Source organism: Leptinotarsa decemlineata, unplaced genomic scaffold (assembly GCF_025532065.1).
Source record: "Leptinotarsa decemlineata unplaced genomic scaffold, Ldec_3_MD MMD2_tig00000008_RagTag_RagTag, whole genome shotgun sequence".
In the NCBI taxonomy this organism is placed as follows: Eukaryota; Metazoa; Arthropoda; class Insecta; order Coleoptera; family Chrysomelidae; genus Leptinotarsa; species Leptinotarsa decemlineata.
Window position 1 is genome coordinate 15,216,555 of NW_027412537.1, and position 18,384 is coordinate 15,234,938.

At 37.1% G+C, this 18,384-nt stretch overlaps 1 protein-coding gene and 1 long non-coding RNA gene across 5 annotated transcripts in view; one reads left to right on the plus strand and one right to left on the minus strand.

Annotated features, from left to right (window-relative positions):
- The window catches only part of LOC111514018 (homeotic protein spalt-major), a 197,499-nt gene that overhangs the window by 122,558 nt on the left and 56,557 nt on the right, over nucleotides 1-18,384 (plus strand). The gene's annotated exons all lie outside the window — the stretch shown is intronic.
- Nucleotides 1-18,384, minus strand: part of LOC141480741 (uncharacterized) — a 60,143-nt gene that overhangs the window by 21,819 nt on the left and 19,940 nt on the right. The gene's annotated exons all lie outside the window — the stretch shown is intronic.

Genomic DNA, 18,384 nt, shown 5'->3' on the forward strand with positions numbered 1-18,384 from the left:
ATACGATGAGTTGTTCATAGAATGTGTCCAATTTACTTGTTTTATACACATCTCAGGCTTTCATAATGCTTGGATATGAGAGGAGTGGAACAATTGATAAAATAATGTTGCTGTTTGAAACATTGAACACCTCTGGGTGTTCGGGAATTTTGTAGCAAAAATTTTTGACAATTCGTTTGAGACCACATTATGCAACGATGAATGTAAAGAGATCTTACATTGAATATTTGTGTTTCTCTATACAAAATATTGGTAGAGTAGTTTCTGTTTTTCTTCAGAACTATGTTTGAAATTGTGTTTTGTGCACTTTGTAAAGTTTGATTGTTGAATTAAAAATGACTCCCCAAGAGAGAATGCAGTATCTTATAAATGATTCTAACATAAAAGTATAAAGTATTAGAAGTATAAAGGGTTATTACATTTTTTGTTTAATATATCTCGAAGAGTGTAGAGTCTATTTATGAGTAATCTCACCCTTTTTGTGACATAAGTAATATGTTCGTGCCATCTACGGTAATTGTCAATAAGGACTCCAAGGTATTTGATAGAATCAGTTCCATATGCCAGAATGCCATATATTTAGTTTTCTATATGTTCAGGCTTAACAGATGATGCCGTTTTCAGCAGTATGGTAAGCTTGGTGCCAAGATTTCTCTGTAAAAACTAAAACCGTATCATCAGCATAGCAAACAAGATGTCCTTGAAAATCTTGAATCCTAGCTAAGTTGTTGATGAACACTAGGAACAGTATTGGACCCAGTACTGTCCCCTGTGGCACACCAACAGTGATATTAAGTGATTCACGTACTGCATCTCCAACTTTAACTTTCTGCGATCTGTTGGAGAGATAATTTACTATCAGATCCAGTGCCTGTCCTCTTATACCGTAGTTCTGGAGTTTCTCAATTAGTACATTATGTGATATTGTATCAAAGGCCTTCGCTATATCTAAAAATATTGCTAGGCATTTGGAAGATCTATCCATGTCGGTAATAATTTCATGAAGGAGGTCATTCATAAAAATTTCGATACTGGAATTTTCAATAAATCCAAATTGTCTATCGTTAATAATGTTATTTTTCTCAAAAAATGAGATTAGTCTTTTTTTAAAAGATTGTTCAGATAGTTTTGCAAAATTATTAATTTGAGATCTTGGTCTGTAATTATGTAGTAAACTAGGGTTACCTGATTTGAAAATAGGTGTAACTATGGACTCTTTCCATTGCTGTGGAATACTACCTTTGAATACAAAATTCTGTTGAAGTTCACCGTTGAATTTGCAAATTCCGACTGAATATTCGTAATTTGGTGAATTTTATTTTCTAGAAAATGTGCAACCTCTCTAACTCTTTCTACTACAGCATTGTATTGTACTGATGCAATAAATAGAATCGTCAAAAATATGTTTTGTACCTCTAATATAAAAGTTTGGATTAGGTAACTACTCTCATGATATTTCTACACTTTCCGTTTTTCTTATGGATAGTTATTTTCTCTTATTCTATTATAGTTTGAACAGCAAACGGGTAGACGCCCAATTTTCCGAATAAATTATTATTAGTGATAGTGGCGAATTTGTCTAGCTCAGGATGTTTGTTTTCAACAAATATTATGATCAACTATGAGGTGAGGGTAAGCACTCATAAAAATTCTGTTTCCAGTTTCGATCAATACAGCCACTTAGCGGTACAATCCTCTAGAGCGAGTAAATCGCGAAGTTTACGATAAAACCGCACGAAACAGAAGAATGTTACAGATCCTTTATCAGCAGGCATCGCCTTCAACGCTCTGGGACCTGCTCGTATCAAGCGCTCATCAGATAAAGACAATGGAAGACTACTCCTCGCCGTCCGCATAAATATCGAGACGTTCGCTAAGGTGTCAGATCTGCTTCGAATAAAAAATCTGACTGATGATATGTTCACGACGGACAAGACCCAATATGTAGCCGGGGATATATGGGAGTTGTACATCGTTACTCCACGTATCTACTTACAACCTGCTGCTGCACCTCGTATTTCAATTTTAATTAAGCGAATTCGATCATTAACCCGAGTGGTTTTGTTGATGAGGCAGCGCCGATTACCTTGAGGCTAGACCTACCAAGGCCTTCTGAGTATTTAGATGTTCAGTCTAGTTGCGTTGTATGGGGAGAGCCAAAGAAATTTTCTCGAATGAGAAAAATAATTGGAGAAATGAAACTGTATGGAAATTCATGTATTAAGTTGAGAAGGAAATATACTCACTTGACCTTCAAACCTTTCCAAGTCTCACCTCAAAACTATTATACAGTGTGACCCATTTTTAATGGAAACACCCCCCTAAAATTTGAAGTACTGAAAGTACTGTCAAGTACTGAAAGGTCTACCTTGGGACAAAATTTGAAATGTTTATTAAAGTTTCAGGGCATACTACGATATTTTTTCTTAGTCGAAAATCAGGATTTTTTTATTAGCGATTTTTTTTATTGAAAAAATCACTACGCCACTGGATCCAGAGTGTCTCTAAACAGGTGTGACGAAAATTTCATGGAAAAATATTCATTATTATGACAACTCAAAAATTCGAAAACTCACACAGCTAACAGTTACAAAAAACACCCTATATCAACAGATATAGCCATGAGAATATTTTTTTATGATTTCAACAATAAAGTGCCGCCAGATAAAAAGAAACAAATAGCGTAAATATTTTTAATGAAAATAACAGAATTACATTCACACAATTCAACTAACAATGAAGCAAAAAATTTTATTAAACGTAACTAATAACTAATTATTGAAATGTTTCGATTCAGTGCAACAATTAATTCTAACTCATATTCTAGTAGCCTCTACTAATCCACCACGTATTTCGATACATGTGTCGTAGCGCTTACGAATGTTTCCGATTACGTTCTTTAGTTCTTGAGGGCTAATATCTGCACATACCTGTCGAATTCTTGCACAAAGTTCATTTCTATCTCTTGAGCGGTTTTTGTAAACCTTTTGTGTGAGAAAAAAGTCCAAAACTGTGAGGTCTGGAGATCTGGGTGGCCACTCTATAAACGGACTACCACGGCCTATCCATCGGTTTGGAAAATGTTCATTAAGCCATTGCCTCACAGCTCTGGCATAATGAACTGAACACCCATCTAACTGGACAATAAAATTTGATCGTTCATTGATTGGCAGCTCGTGAATAGCATCCCGAAACTCTGTGTTTGAAAATTCTAGAAACCTCTGCGCATTAATGTTTTCCTCAAAATAGAAAAGACCAATAATTCGTTCGTTCAATATCCCACACCAGACGTTGATTTTTTGGGAATACTGGCTTTTACAGTTTATTACCCTGTTAGGATTATCCGCTGCTAAATAGCGACAATTCTGTGATGACACTACTCTATTTGTAGTGAAAGTGGCTTCGTCGGTATATAAAATATTTTTTAGGAAATTTCTATTGTTCAAATATTTCCCTTGGGACCATAAACAATATTCCAGGCGTCTTGCTTCGTCGCCTTCTTGAAGTGTGTGTAAAAATTTTGGCTTGAAAGGTTTAATTTTCTTCGCCTTGAGACATCTCCGAATAGTTTCTCGTGGAATATTCAAATCTAAAGTGGCATTCCTTATACTGGCATTAGGATTATTTCCGAAATAATCTAAAATGATTTGATCATTCCTGTCATTCCTGTTTCGTCTTTGTACAGGATTACTTTTTAACATCATTTTTGATACTGCACCAGTTTCATTGAATATTTTATTAATTTCATTTACCGTACCGCAGCTAATACGAGGACGATCTGGATGTCTCTCATTAAATACTCTACAAACCTCTCTAGCACTTCTAACGTCATCTCCCGAAAGGCGTACAATTTCAATTTTCTCTCTTACGCTCAATCTTGCAGCCATGACACAAAATAATTTGAAGAACTGTAAGGTGAATATTGTTGACAATAGTACACTTAGATCTTTCACAAGTGTCAAACTGTTATATCATTTCCATGGTAACTAAGATTTAAATTTTTTATTAAAATTTATTTATTTATTATTTAAATTGAAATATTAGGTCTTAGTTTTAGTTAATTTGCGTGAAAACTTGATTGTAATTCCGTTATTTTCATTAAAAATATTTATGCTCTTTTTTTTTCATCTGGCGGCACTTCATTGTTGAAATCATAAACAGAATATTCTCATGCCTTTATCTGTTGATATAGAGTGTTTTTTGTGACTGTTAGCTGTGTGAGTTTTCGAATTTTTGAGTTGTCATAACTTTGTTAATAATGAATATTTTTTCATGAAATTTTGGTCACACCTGTTAAGAGGTACTCTGAATCCAGTGGCGTAGTGATTTTTTCAATAACCAAGCTGGTTCTCAGAGCATTGGCATTTCAAACTTACCTTTTTCAAGGACAAAACACAATCATCACAAGAAAATCCTTGAGGCCTGCTGAGAGCGGTGTCTGTGCGGAAATGGCGATTCACATTGGATTTAAATCGCTGGAGACTGAATCCATTTGGAGAAGCGTCCTCAGTTTATTTCACCACGTTACATAATGAAATGTTTGTGGTAAGTCGAAAAATAGTATGAAAATAATTTGTCAAACAATCAAAATATCATAAAAACAAACGAGAAACACAAATACAAAAATATAAAAACAAAAATTGAGTATGTATGTTGACATTATAAACATGTAAAATGATTCACGTATTCTTCAACAGAATAGAAGCAAAAACTCAAAAAAATTCAGACGTCGTATCACAGCCAGTTATTGCGTGTTAAAAATAGTACATGAATATTTTTAGTTAAATTACAACTTCAGAGATGTATATACGTGGCATACTTTTACAACTTTTTGTCGTATCTCAGAAACGGTTGCTCTAAGAAAAAAAAGTTTCGATACATTATTTGTACAGAATTCTATGATCTTTAAATTTTATTTTATGATAAAACTTACCATTTTCCTGAAAATCGCGAAAAACCCATTTTTTCGAGATTTTTGACCTTTGACCTCGAATACATTTTTTCCAGGCATCGCAATCATTCGGAATTTTAAAATCTTATTTTTTAACTATGTTTTGAACAATTACACGCATTTGCAGCTTGTTGTAAATTTATGTACCTTCACTCTTATTTTTGTCTAATTTGACCGGACTAATAGTTTCATCTTTCTCAAGTTTTTCTATATTTCTTGTTATTTTCTTCTGTCAGTTTTATTTTTAGGTTACGTTAGGTTAGGTTATCTTTTTAAATTAATAATTGAAAATTATTAATTTTTGTTAAAGTGAAATATATTTTAACATTTGTTGCAATTCTATAAAGCATATTTTAAATTTTCAAAACTTCATCGTATGTAATATTTTTTAAAAATTGATAACCCCAGCCAATCATTAAAATATAGTTCTCATATTGACACTTATTTAATGGCATAAATGCGAGCCAAGCCGGCAAGCGAAACCGCGAATAAAAGCTAGTTCTCTTATATTGGGTCTCTAGAAAATAACAAAAAAGAAAATATTTCGAACTATTGGGTCCAGCTTCGATCTCCACCACATTTGATAGCTCTCATATTGGAAAGCAATCAACTATCTTGTAATGAACAGACTCAATACGACGTCAATGTATTTCATCGAATATATACCATTCCGCTGGAATAAATAATTATCCATTTAATTGGAATCCAACAAAGTCGTCGTTGACATCATTGAAGAAATTACATAAAACAAACCCATTGAAACATTCCCGGGATTATCTGTCGACTGCATCTGTGGAAACGTTCTCGAAATACAAAAAAATCGATCGATAAAATCTCGCATTAACATGCGCGGTCAAGTGGAGTTACAACCAGTTAATGAACTGTTATGAAAGCTAGAAACAAATGAACGGTGACGAAAATTTTCCAATTGGTACCTTCATCGGTTTTATGGTACGAAGACGGTGATTGTTTGAAAGTCGGAGAAACGTTTTGACAGCTGACAAAAGTTTTCATGGCTTGCCTATACAGTGAGTGCATTTCTTTAATGTTCCCCCTCTTTTATTTTTTTGAACGGGTCAACTAAAAAAATTGAAATTTGTAATAGTGAAATTATTGCATAAATACTTCATTTTGAAGAGAAATTGACAGATGAAACTTTTAAGATGGCGGCTTGTGGCACATGTTTTTGAAGCTTTTGACAAATGCTTCACAACCCTAAAATATGAAGTCAATATCTTCAACTACTACAAAATGGCGGAACTTTCAATAATTACCTGTAACCAATAAATAGAGGTCTTACACTATGATTTCCCAATATTCCTGCAGAAACGTTAATTTTTTCTGGATATTGGGTATGGGTTCCCAGGAAAACATGAGGGTTGATGTCACTACAATAACGGCAATATTTTCTGTGGACATTGCCGTTTAAAATAATGTATATTAGTCACTAAAACAAATTTTGTGGAGATAGGTAAGATTCCCTGCAATGGTTTCCGTCATGATTTCGCAGAATTCTGTTCTTCGATCAGGGTCATCTTTAGTTATTTGGTGTACCATTTCAATTTTGTATGGATACCTTTTCCTCTTCAAAAGTCTCCACACAGTAGAAGGAGACATTGCGGAACGTTAAATGTTCCGCCATTTTGTACAAGGTGGAGATAATGACTTCATATTATAGGATTGTGAAGTATTCATCAGGAGCTTCAAAATGATGGTCATAAGACCCCCTCTCCATTAAATGTTTTTCCCAGATGGCCCCCAGTAGCCATCTTGAAAGTTTTATCTGTCAATTTCACTTCCAAATGAAGTATTCATTTATTATTTTTACTATCACAAATTTCAATGTTTTGAGTTGATCCGTTCAAAAAATAAAAAGGAGGGGGTATTAGAGAAACGCTGCTGCTAGGCTACTTATGAGTATAATATAAGTTTTAATAATAATGTTTACTTTCACAAAATTCGACTGAACTATGTTTTTTGAATTCACTTCGATGAGATAAAATTTGTTTCTGTCTCATGAGCAATGTTTATGTCATATGCTAAGTTTTTTAAATGTTGTAACAGTGCCTGACGTGCCATAAATTTACATTGCATTTAAAATGGTCGATAAATGTCTCCCACTATGTTCAAAATCATTGATATAAAACTATTTGATATCTCCAGCCGTTTCGGAGATATTGCATCTGAAAGTTTTTTATAAAATGCCAGAAAAGGATTTTCCTATTTACCGATTCAGCTCCAAGTCTAATAGCATTTTCTACGTCACTATTTCACCGACTGGTGTAAATTTCGAGTCAGTGTCTTATTTGCTACGTGAGATAATGGGGAAAATCCCAACGCACACGACAGGATTTTTTACAAAAATGTCATTTTTCGCTTCTGTTCATTTTTTCCACGGCAATTAGTAGTCTACATCATTAAGTTCAGTCATTGGAATAGTCTACCAAATAATACAATCAATCCACCCATATATGGCCTCCAGAGATTTCAAATTAGATTTAAGAAATTTTCATCTGAAACTCAGTGATCTATTTTATTATTAATCTTATCATACCATGCCTTGATTACAGTAGAACGGATTATTTTATAATAATGCTATTATAAAACCGCAACGATTTTTTGAGGTTAAGTGGAAGAGCAGTCAATAACGATTTACCGTTATAAAAATTGAACTTCGCCTTTTGTTTCCAACTTATTCATATTTTTGTCCATACGTTCATCAACTGTTGAACCTTATTAGTTGTAAACAATAAAGACATTTATTATTATTATTATTATAATTATCACATTACTAACAACTACAATCCACTATCATTCACCTAGAAAAATTGCCTCTGCAATCGAATCCACTCGGAAGAAATCGATCTGCGGCAATAACGACGAGTCCCCGTAGCGCAGCATTGCAACTATATGTATATTAACTTGACACAACTACTTTATGTGAGCGGTCAATGAAGAATGCGATTTCTCATTGGCTTGCTCTTCGAGTTATGATGAGGTGAGATTGGTTATACCTGGGTGAAGCACCGCCTCCTCAGGTTATGCATGTCCCGGTTATAACTTGCTTTATTATCTTACCTTTTAGGTATACCGAGCGTAGTTGACGTTATACGCGGAATACGCATTGGCGAATTGTTTCGCGAGGCTTCCTTGCAAGGGTTTTTCTTTTCAAGACGTGTTTTATATTTTCAGTGCAGTTGAAAGCTGAGAATTGTTAGTCAATGTTGAATATAAAACATTGGAATAACGTCTCTACTTGTTTGGTTGTGGTCAAAATCAATTTCAAACGAATATTCAATCAAAGCAATATCAGAAACCTGTTGTTGACTTGAACTGAACTGAGTATACTTCAGGGTCCAAAAAAAAATAATTTATTATTGACAAAGCTTATTAGAAAAATATGGTATGTATAGCACTTGAAAGAATGAAAGAAAAAGAAAAATTTTAAAACACAAATATCCAGAAACACAATTTGAACAAAAATAAGTTCACATGAAAAAAGCGATTTATTTTCAACAGGAGTACCCAGTTACAGGAAATAGTATTATTACAGAGTATATGTGAAATAAATATTAAAAATAATGCAATATAGAAATGTATAAAAGTAAATGCTAAAACAAAGTATATATAAAATATTCGTATATTTACGTAGAACTCCAAAAGAGTAATGAAGAACTGAGTATATGACATAAAAAGTTACAAATCATGCAATGTAGCAGCACTGACACTAATGTTATTTATAGTATTATTAAAAGTGATTGTCGATACATGATACCAAGGCGTTCAGAGAGTCAAAATGAATATCGCAATGTTCACAGATTTTATTGGAGCTACTGCACATAAAATTCAGTGGTGATCGTAGCATTACATTTGTGCGTGATGCTTCGCAATAGAATTTCAGATTGTGTCGACCTCCACTTCTTATTGGTACTAAGAAATTGATCTATGGTAAAAGAACCGTACTGTCAATATTGTTGTTTAGTAATTTATGTAGGAATTTGGTACCAAGGATAACTCTCCTATTTTCCAAAGAAGTCACATCAAATCGTGTCAACAAAATGTTATGATCGATGTATCTCGTGGGGTATTTATTATCCATCAACTTTTAGATATAAGTATTTTAGGAACTTCTTCTGCACGCTTTCAATTGATGTTTTTTCGTAGTCGTAAACTGGATTCAATAACACAGAGCCATACTCTAACTTAGATCTGGCATATGCAAAATCTAGCAATTTTGAAGTTTTTGCCATTTCTGTAAATGAATCCAAACATCCTATTTGCATCAGCAGTCATATTACTTATATGTGTTGTAAATGTTAATTTACTGTCGTATGTTATACCAAGATATTTTATCTCATGTACTCGGTTGATTGTTGTATTGTTGATTGAATAATCGTACGTTAAATTTCGTTTTTTTTTTGTTGTAAATAATATTATTTTACATTTGGATAGGTTCAGTTGTAGACGATTATTATTACACCAAATTTTGATCCAAAGGTCCAAGATTAGAACCTTGTGGTACCCCAAATGTAACTACGTACTGAGCCGATTCGAAAGATTCATATTCGACGAATTGTTTTGTTTTCTGTTAACTAGATATGATTCAATTAGAGTAAGCAGTTGGTTATAGAGTTGGTTATAGAGAAATAACTTTTTGGAAATGGGAGTACATAACATTTTGCACACATATCTCGAAGAGTTTAGAAAAGTTACATAAAATTGAAATTGCCCTGTAGTTTGTGATAGGTATAGCTAAAGTCGCCTTTTTTTAATATCGGACAGATTGTAGCCGTTTTCCACTGCTCAGGGAAGGCACAAGTTGATAAAATTAAGTTGAATATGCCTATTAGAGGTATAGAGAGAACGTCCATGCAGTTAAGTAGATCAAATATAACAATATAAAATAAGATTGAACGTATGAGTTTGACAAAGTTTGTTGGAAAAATAGTTTGTACGATGTTCATTTTTGTCCATTTATATTATGTCTTCTTCGAAAGTAGTCCCCATCAGATACGATACATTTGAGCCAGCGTTAGCTCAATAGTCGCTAGTCGCCATCCTTCCATGGGTCTCTCCAATCTTAGTAGCACGAAAAAGTCGCCTGAGGCAAAATCTGGTGAATACGGTGGCTGTGGAAAAATACCAACAAGCAATGCCAAGGGAGCAGGTTGATAATCGTGATGCAAAAGCCATTAATTGTTTTTCCACCATACAGGACCATACCGGACGTTATTTTCGTATTGCTTCTCGCAAGCAGCACATAATTTCAAGATAATACTTCTTATTGGCCGTGTGACCATGCAGCAAAAACTCCTGAAGCACTTCGCCACAGTGATCGAAGAAAGCAGTGAGCAAAACCTTGACCTTTGATCGAACTTGGCATGTATTTTAGTCTTGGCTCTCCTACACTCCTCCATTGGGATGATTGGACTTTGGTTTAGATGTCATAACCATGTACCCATGATTGGTCACCAGTTATAACGGTATCCATATGATTTAATGGGTTCAGAAGGTCAGACTGTCAACCAGGCTTACTATTTGTCAGTTTTGGCAACACTGCGAGAACGAGTTCGTAAGAAACGGCCCGCGCTGTGAAAGAACTACTCGTGGATTTTACACCGGGATAACGCACCTGCCCATAACGCACTCCAGTGCTCAAACAAGCGCCGTACTCGCCAGATTTGGCACCATGCGATTTTTTTTGTTTCCGGAGATAAAGTCTGCTTCGAAAGGGACTCGATTTTAGTCGATGGAAAGGGTAAAGCTGAAAACGACAGAGCTGCTAAAGGCCCTCACCAAAAAAAACTTCCAGCACTGTTTCGATCAATAGAAAAAACGTATGGACAGGTGTAGCGTGGGAAGGGGAGTATATTGAAGGGGAGCATTAGAATGTAGAATAATTTTTTTATAATAAAACCCTTTTTCGTAACCAGTCTCGTTAATTAATAGCCGGTCCTCGTACATTCGAAACGAGTGTAGGTATCAACTTGAAAAAACTACCTAATGAAGGTACATAGCCCGGGAAATTTAAACATTTTCCTGATTTTTTAAACAGCCCACTGTAGTTATCATAAACAAATAGCAAAATTAATTAAACATACTGTAGCCGAAACAAGATAAAAATAACTTAGATATATAATTCGGTAACGATAAAAATACGGAAAACCAGTTTGGAACTTAAATTGTATGTCTTGCATGGAGTTTTAATTTGTGAATAATGGAAAAAAAACAAAACATACAGAAGTACTTATATCTCAAGAGTTTCATGGACAACAAATGAATACGAGTATACAGCAGACATTAGATTTCGAACAAAAATGTTACTGCTTACAAAAAATTATAACTCTTCACAGTGCATTAGGAAGAAAAAATTCAAAAATTCAATTGAAAATAGTAGTAGTAGTAGTAAAAGGTAAAGAAAGGATAATAATCTTATCCGGTTTGTTTGAAGGTGATTGACAATGTTTCGTGATGAATTTCACTAGTTCGGACTTCCATTGTCTATTATATAAAATGATTTGAAATCCCTGAAACAAGTAAAAAAGAATGATTAAAAAAGAATAGTTGAAAATAACAATTATATTAAGCAACAATAAACCTGAAATGAAATGATAGTAAAATAACCTACAAGTAAAATTATAATAATTGAATAAATAAATAAAAATTAAAGGAATGCAAAAAAGAAAATAATAAAAATAAAAAAGTGTAGAGATTCCAAGTCACGTTAGTTCACGACGTTTCGATTGTTGGTATCTACAATCGTCTTCGGGTGATGACTGGACTGATTCCTCCGAGAGATGACTATTTTATAGGTCGTTGAAATACTTTCACTTTCTCTACTTTCCATTTTCCGCTTCACTGATTCCGTGAGAGATGACCGATTTGGCGGGAGTTGGTCATTTCTCGTTTGATGATGGGTTTCCATATGTTTCGTATATCTACGCTGGCCTGACTGAATACGTTGTTGGACAACATGTATGCGGCTTCCTTAAATTTTCTCCTGAACCAATGTTCCTCTCTGTGCAAGATCTCAGCTTGGGACCACTCGATGTTGTGTTGATGGGTCCAAACATGGTCTGCTATTCCTGATTTGCTGGTTTCTCCTCGCTGTGTGTGCTTCTTGTGCTCGGCAATGCGAATATTCAATGGCCTCTTAGTTTCACCAATATAGGATTTTCCGCACTCACAGGGTATCCGGTAAATGCAATTCTTGGAATCGCAGTCCGCGTTTGGGGGCCTGGTTTTCGTGAGGCTGCTACGGATAGTGTTACCGGATCTGAAACAGGTTCTAATGTTGTACTTGGAACCAATTCTTCTTATCCTCTCCGATAATCCTCTAATGTAGGGAAGTGCAAGCACTGGTTGTGACGGCTTCTCTTCCTTGCGAGGCTCCTGCTGTCTTTTGGCCAAAGTCTTTTCTACCATCGCTTTGGAGTATCCATTCCGCTGAAGATCATTTTTGATGATGTCTAGTTCCTTCTCGAGACCTTCCTTTGTATTACAAAGCCCAAAAGCACGGTCTAATAGAGTCTTGATGATTCCTCTTTTTGTCGATTGATGGTGGTTGGATTCGTGGTTCAGATACTGTCCCGTATGAGTGGGTTTTCGGTATACAGATGTTTCCCACTTAGTGTCGGTCCTCTTCACCAAAACGTCTAAGAATGGCAATTCATTGTGGATTTCCTTCTCCATTGTGAAAGTGATGGAAGGTCTCACGCTGTTGATGTGTTTCAGAAAGGCGTCTAGTTCAGTATTCCCATGGTTCCATATTATGAAGGTGTCGTCAACATATCTCAACCAGACTCGGGGTTTCTTGTGGGCTTCTTCAATGGCCAGAGTTTCAAACCACTCCATATATATGTTGGCTATGACTGGTGAAAGTGGCGATCCCATTGGCAGTCCCTCATCTTGTGTAAAGAATTCGTCCTTCAGTTGGAAATAACAGTTTCGCACACAGCATCCTAGTAATTCCATAATTACTTCTATAGGTAGATTCGTTCTCTCTTTCAGGTTCCCGTCTTCGGATAGCTTTCTCTGTATGATTTGGAGTGCTTCTTCGACCGGAACGTTGGTGTAAAGGCTTTCCACGTCGAAACTAATTAGTTGATCTTCCTGTGTGACTTCAATTGACCCTAGTAGTTCGACAAAATGTCTTGAATTCTTCACAAAAGACGATGTTTTCCCTTGTAATGGTTGTATTAAGGGAAGTAAAAATCTAGACAAGTTTTGAGTAGCCGAATCTCTGGAGCTGATGATCGGTCTAAGCGGAACGTCCTTCTTGTGGATTTTGGGTAGACCATACAAGTGAGGGGGCTTACTGTGGTGCGGTGTTAGGCATGATCTTTCCTTGTCCGAAAAATAGACTTGGTGTTTTTTCAAAATCTGGTACAACTTCCTTTCGATTGATGCAGTTGGGTCCCGTACGATCTTTGTGTATCGTCCCTTCTGCAGAACCTCTTCGATCTTCTGTTCGTAGAGAACGGTATCCATTACCACAGTAGCGTTTCCTTTATCTGCAGGTAGGATCTTAATGGTGTTGTCTCTACGTAGGCCGTTCAGAGCTCTACGTTCTTCCTTGCTGATGTTAGATGTTGGAACTGGTTCTCGATCCAACTGTTCTCTAATTTTCCATCTGAACTCTTCTGCCTCGGTCTGGTCAATGAGGGAACTGGTGGATTCCACTGCAGTAATTATCTCCAAAGTGGGCACAGATGTTGGCGTAATGGCAAAATTCAGGCCTTTCCTCAACAAGGATTCCTCTATTCCCGTGAGCGGGCGGGAACTCATGTTGATGACGTTGGTGGCTTCATGGTTGTCCTGTTTTGGGTCTGTATTTGGGCATTGTTTCCTCACTAATTTCCCCCACTTTCTGTTGTGGGTATTCTCCATGTCTTGGCGGATCTTCAAGCACGTCCTTTCAATCTTGGCAAAGATTGGTCCATGATCATCTTCCAATGTCTCTCTTCTTATTTCTTCGAATCGTTCTGTGGCATCCTGCAGCAAAGTTGACCTCTTCCAACGGTGATAATTGATTTGAGACCTTATCAGTGCTCGGCTGGCGCGTTCCAATATGCGTTTAGCTCTCTCTCCTGGGATTGGCGATTTCAGTAGAAAACCTTTGGGGATGATGTTATTGTCTCTGGCTCTGCACAGAAAACTGAGGTGAGTTTCTTCCTTTGTAAGCTTGACCATAGTCTTCTCATATCCTCGGAATAAGTCGCTGGTTCCGGGTCCGTACCGGGTATTCAACGTTTGTTTGAAGGTGATTGACAATGTTTCGTGATGAATTTCACTAGTTCGGACTTCCATTGTCTATTATATAAAATGATTTGAAATCCCTGAAACAAGTAAAAAAGAATGATTAAAAAAGAATAGTTGAAAATAACAATTATATTAAGCAACAATAAACCTGAAATGAAATGATAGTAAAATAACCTACAAGTAAAAATATAATAATTGAATAAATAAATAAAAATTAAAGGAATGCAAAAAAGAAAATAATAAAAATAAAAAAGTGTAGAGATTCCAAGTCACGTTAGTTCACGACGTTTCGATTGTTGGTATCTACAATCGTCTTCGGGTGATGACTGGACTGATTCCTCCGAGAGATGACTATTTTATAGGTCGTTGAAATACTTTCACTTTCTCTACTTTCCATTTTCCGCTTCACTGATTCCGTGAGAGATGACCGATTTGGCGGGAGTTGGTCATTTCTCGTTTGATGATGGGTTTCCATATGTTTCGTATATCTACGCTGGCCTGACTGAATACGTTGTTGGACAACATGTATGCGGCTTCCTTAAATTTTCTCCTGAACCAATGTTCCTCTCTGTGCAAGATCTCAGCTTGGGACCACTCGATGTTGTGTTGATGGGTCCAAACATGGTCTGCTATTCCTGATTTGCTGGTTTCTCCTCGCTGTGTGTGCTTCTTGTGCTCGGCAATGCGAATATTCAATGGCCTCTTAGTTTCACCAATATAGGATTTTCCGCACTCACAGGGTATCCGGTAAATGCAATTCTTGGAATCGCAGTCCGCGTTTGGGGGCCTGGTTTTCGTGAGGCTGCTACGGATAGTGTTACCGGATCTGAAACAGGTTCTAATGTTGTACTTGGAACCAATTCTTCTTATCCTCTCCGATAATCCTCTAATGTAGGGAAGTGCAAGCACTGGTTGTGACGGCTTCTCTTCCTTGCGAGGCTCCTGCTGTCTTTTGGCCAAAGTCTTTTCTACCATCGCTTTGGAGTATCCATTCCGCTGAAGATCATTTTTGATGATGTCTAGTTCCTTCTCGAGACCTTCCTTTGTATTACAAAGCCCAAAAGCACGGTCTAATAGAGTCTTGATGATTCCTCTTTTTGTCGATTGATGGTGGTTGGATTCGTGGTTCAGATACTGTCCCGTATGAGTGGGTTTTCGGTATACAGATGTTTCCCACTTAGTGTCAATCACCTTCAAACAAACGTTGAATACCCGGTACGGACCCGGAACCAGCGACTTATTCCGAGGATATGAGAAGACTATGGTCAAGCTTACAAAGGAAGAAACTCACCTCAGTTTTCTGTGCAGAGCCAGAGACAATAACATCATCCCCAAAGGTTTTCTACTGAAATCGCCAATCCCAGGAGAGAGAGCTAAACGCATATTGGAACGCGCCAGCCGAGCACTGATAAGGTCTCAAATCAATTATCACCGTTGGAAGAGGTCAACTTTGCTGCAGGATGCCACAGAACGATTCGAAGAAATAAGAAGAGAGACATTGGAAGATGATCATGGACCAATCTTTGCCAAGATTGAAAGGACGTGCTTGAAGATCCGCCAAGACATGGAGAATACCCACAACAGAAAGTGGGGGAAATTAGTGAGGAAACAATGCCCAAATACAGACCCAAAACAGGACAACCATGAAGCCACCAACGTCATCAACATGAGTTCCCGCCCGCTCACGGGAATAGAGGAATCCTTGTTGAGGAAAGGCCTGAATTTTGCCATTACGCCAACATCTGTGCCCACTTTGGAGATAATTACTGCAGTGGAATCCACCAGTTCCCTCATTGACCAGACCGAGGCAGAAGAGTTCAGATGGAAAATTAGAGAACAGTTGGATCGAGAACCAGTTCCAACATCTAACATCAGCAAGGAAGAACGTAGAGCTCTGAACGGCCTACGTAGAGACAACACCATTAAGATCCTACCTGCAGATAAAGGAAACGCTACTGTGGTAATGGATACCGTTCTCTACGAACAGAAGATCGAAGAGGTTCTGCAGAAGGGACGATACACAAAGATCGTACGGGACCCAACTGCATCAATCGAAAGGAAGTTGTACCAGATTTTGAAAAAACACCAAGTCTATTTTTCGGACAAGGAAAGATCATGCCTAACACCGCACCACAGTAAGCCCCCTCACTTGTATGGTCTACCCAAAATCCACAAGAAGGACGTTCCGCTTAGACCGATCATCAGCTCCAGAGATTCGGCTACTCAAAACTTGTCTAGATTTTTACTTCCCTTAATACAACCATTACAAGGGAAAACATCGTCTTTTGTGAAGAATTCAAGACATTTTGTCGAACTACTAGGGTCAATTGAAGTCACACAGGAAGATCAACTAATTAGTTTCGACGTGGAAAGCCTTTACACCAACGTTCCGGTCGAAGAAGCACTCCAAATCATACAGAGAAAGCTATCCGAAGACGGGAACCTGAAAGAGAGAACGAATCTACCTATAGAAGTAATTATGGAATTACTAGGATGCTGTGTGCGAAACTGTTATTTCCAACTGAAGGACGAATTCTTTACACAAGATGAGGGACTGCCAATGGGATCGCCACTTTCACCAGTCATAGCCAACATATATATGGAGTGGTTTGAAACTCTGGCCATTGAAGAAGCCCACAAGAAACCCCGAGTCTGGTTGAGATATGTTGACGACACCTTCATAATATGGAACCATGGGAATACTGAACTAGACGCCTTTCTGAAACACATCAACAGCGTGAGACCTTCCATCACTTTCACAATGGAGAAGGAAATCCACAATGAATTGCCATTCTTAGACGTTTTGGTGAAGAGGACCGACACTAAGTGGGAAACATCTGTATACCGAAAACCCACTCATACGGGACAGTATCTGAACCACGAATCCAACCACCATCAATCGACAAAAAGAGGAATCATCAAGACTCTATTAGACCGTGCTTTTGGGCTTTGTAATACAAAGGAAGGTCTCGAGAAGGAACTAGACATCATCAAAAATGATCTTCAGCGGAATGGATACTCCAAAGCGATGGTAGAAAAGACTTTGGCCAAAAGACAGCAGGAGCCTCGCAAGGAAGAGAAGCCGTCACAACCAGTGCTTGCACTTCCCTACATTAGAGGATTATCGGAGAGGATAAGAAGAATTGGTTCCAAGTACAACATTAGAACCTGTTTCAGATCCGGTAACACTATCCGTAGCAGCCTCACGAAAACCAGGCCCCCAAACGCGGACTGCGATTCCAAGAATTGCATTTACCGGATACCCTGTGAGTGCGGAAAATCCTATATTGGTGAAACTAAGAGGCCATTGAATATTCGCATTGCCGAGCACAAGAAGCACACACAGCGAGGAGAAACCAGCAAATCAGGAATAGCAGACCATGTTTGGACCCATCAACACAACATCGAGTGGTCCCAAGCTGAGATCTTGCACAGAGAGGAACATTGGTTCAGGAGAAAATTTAAGGAAGCCGCATACATGTTGTCCAACAACGTATTCAGTCAGGCCAGCGTAGATATACGAAACATATGGAAACCCATCATCAAACGAGAAATGACCAACTCCCGCCAAATCGGTCATCTCTCACGGAATCAGTGAAGCGGAAAATGGAAAGTAGAGAAAGTGAAAGTATTTCAACGACCTATAAAATAGTCATCTCTCGGAGGAATCAGTCCAGTCATCACCCGAAGACGATTGTAGATACCAACAATCGAAACGTCGTGAACTAACGTGACTTGGAATCTCTACACTTTTTTATTTTTATTATTTTCTTTTTTGCATTCCTTTAATTTTTATTTATTTATTCAATTATTATATTTTTACTTGTAGGTTATTTTACTATCATTTCATTTCAGGTTTATTGTTGCTTAATATAATTGTTATTTTCAACTATTCTTTTTTAATCATTCTTTTTTACTTGTTTCAGGGATTTCAAATCATTTTATATAATAGACAATGGAAGTCCGAACTAGTGAAATTCAATCTTATCCGGTATATTACTTATTAATCAAAAACAATGTACTTATATACTGGAACATATCTTAATCATTTTGTTATCCTGTTTTATTGAGCGACCGAAGAAGGTCCTCGAACTTCCAAAGAAACGGAACGATTATTATTTTATGAGAGTTATAACTATTAGTGGAAGACAACTTGTTTTCATTCACCGGGC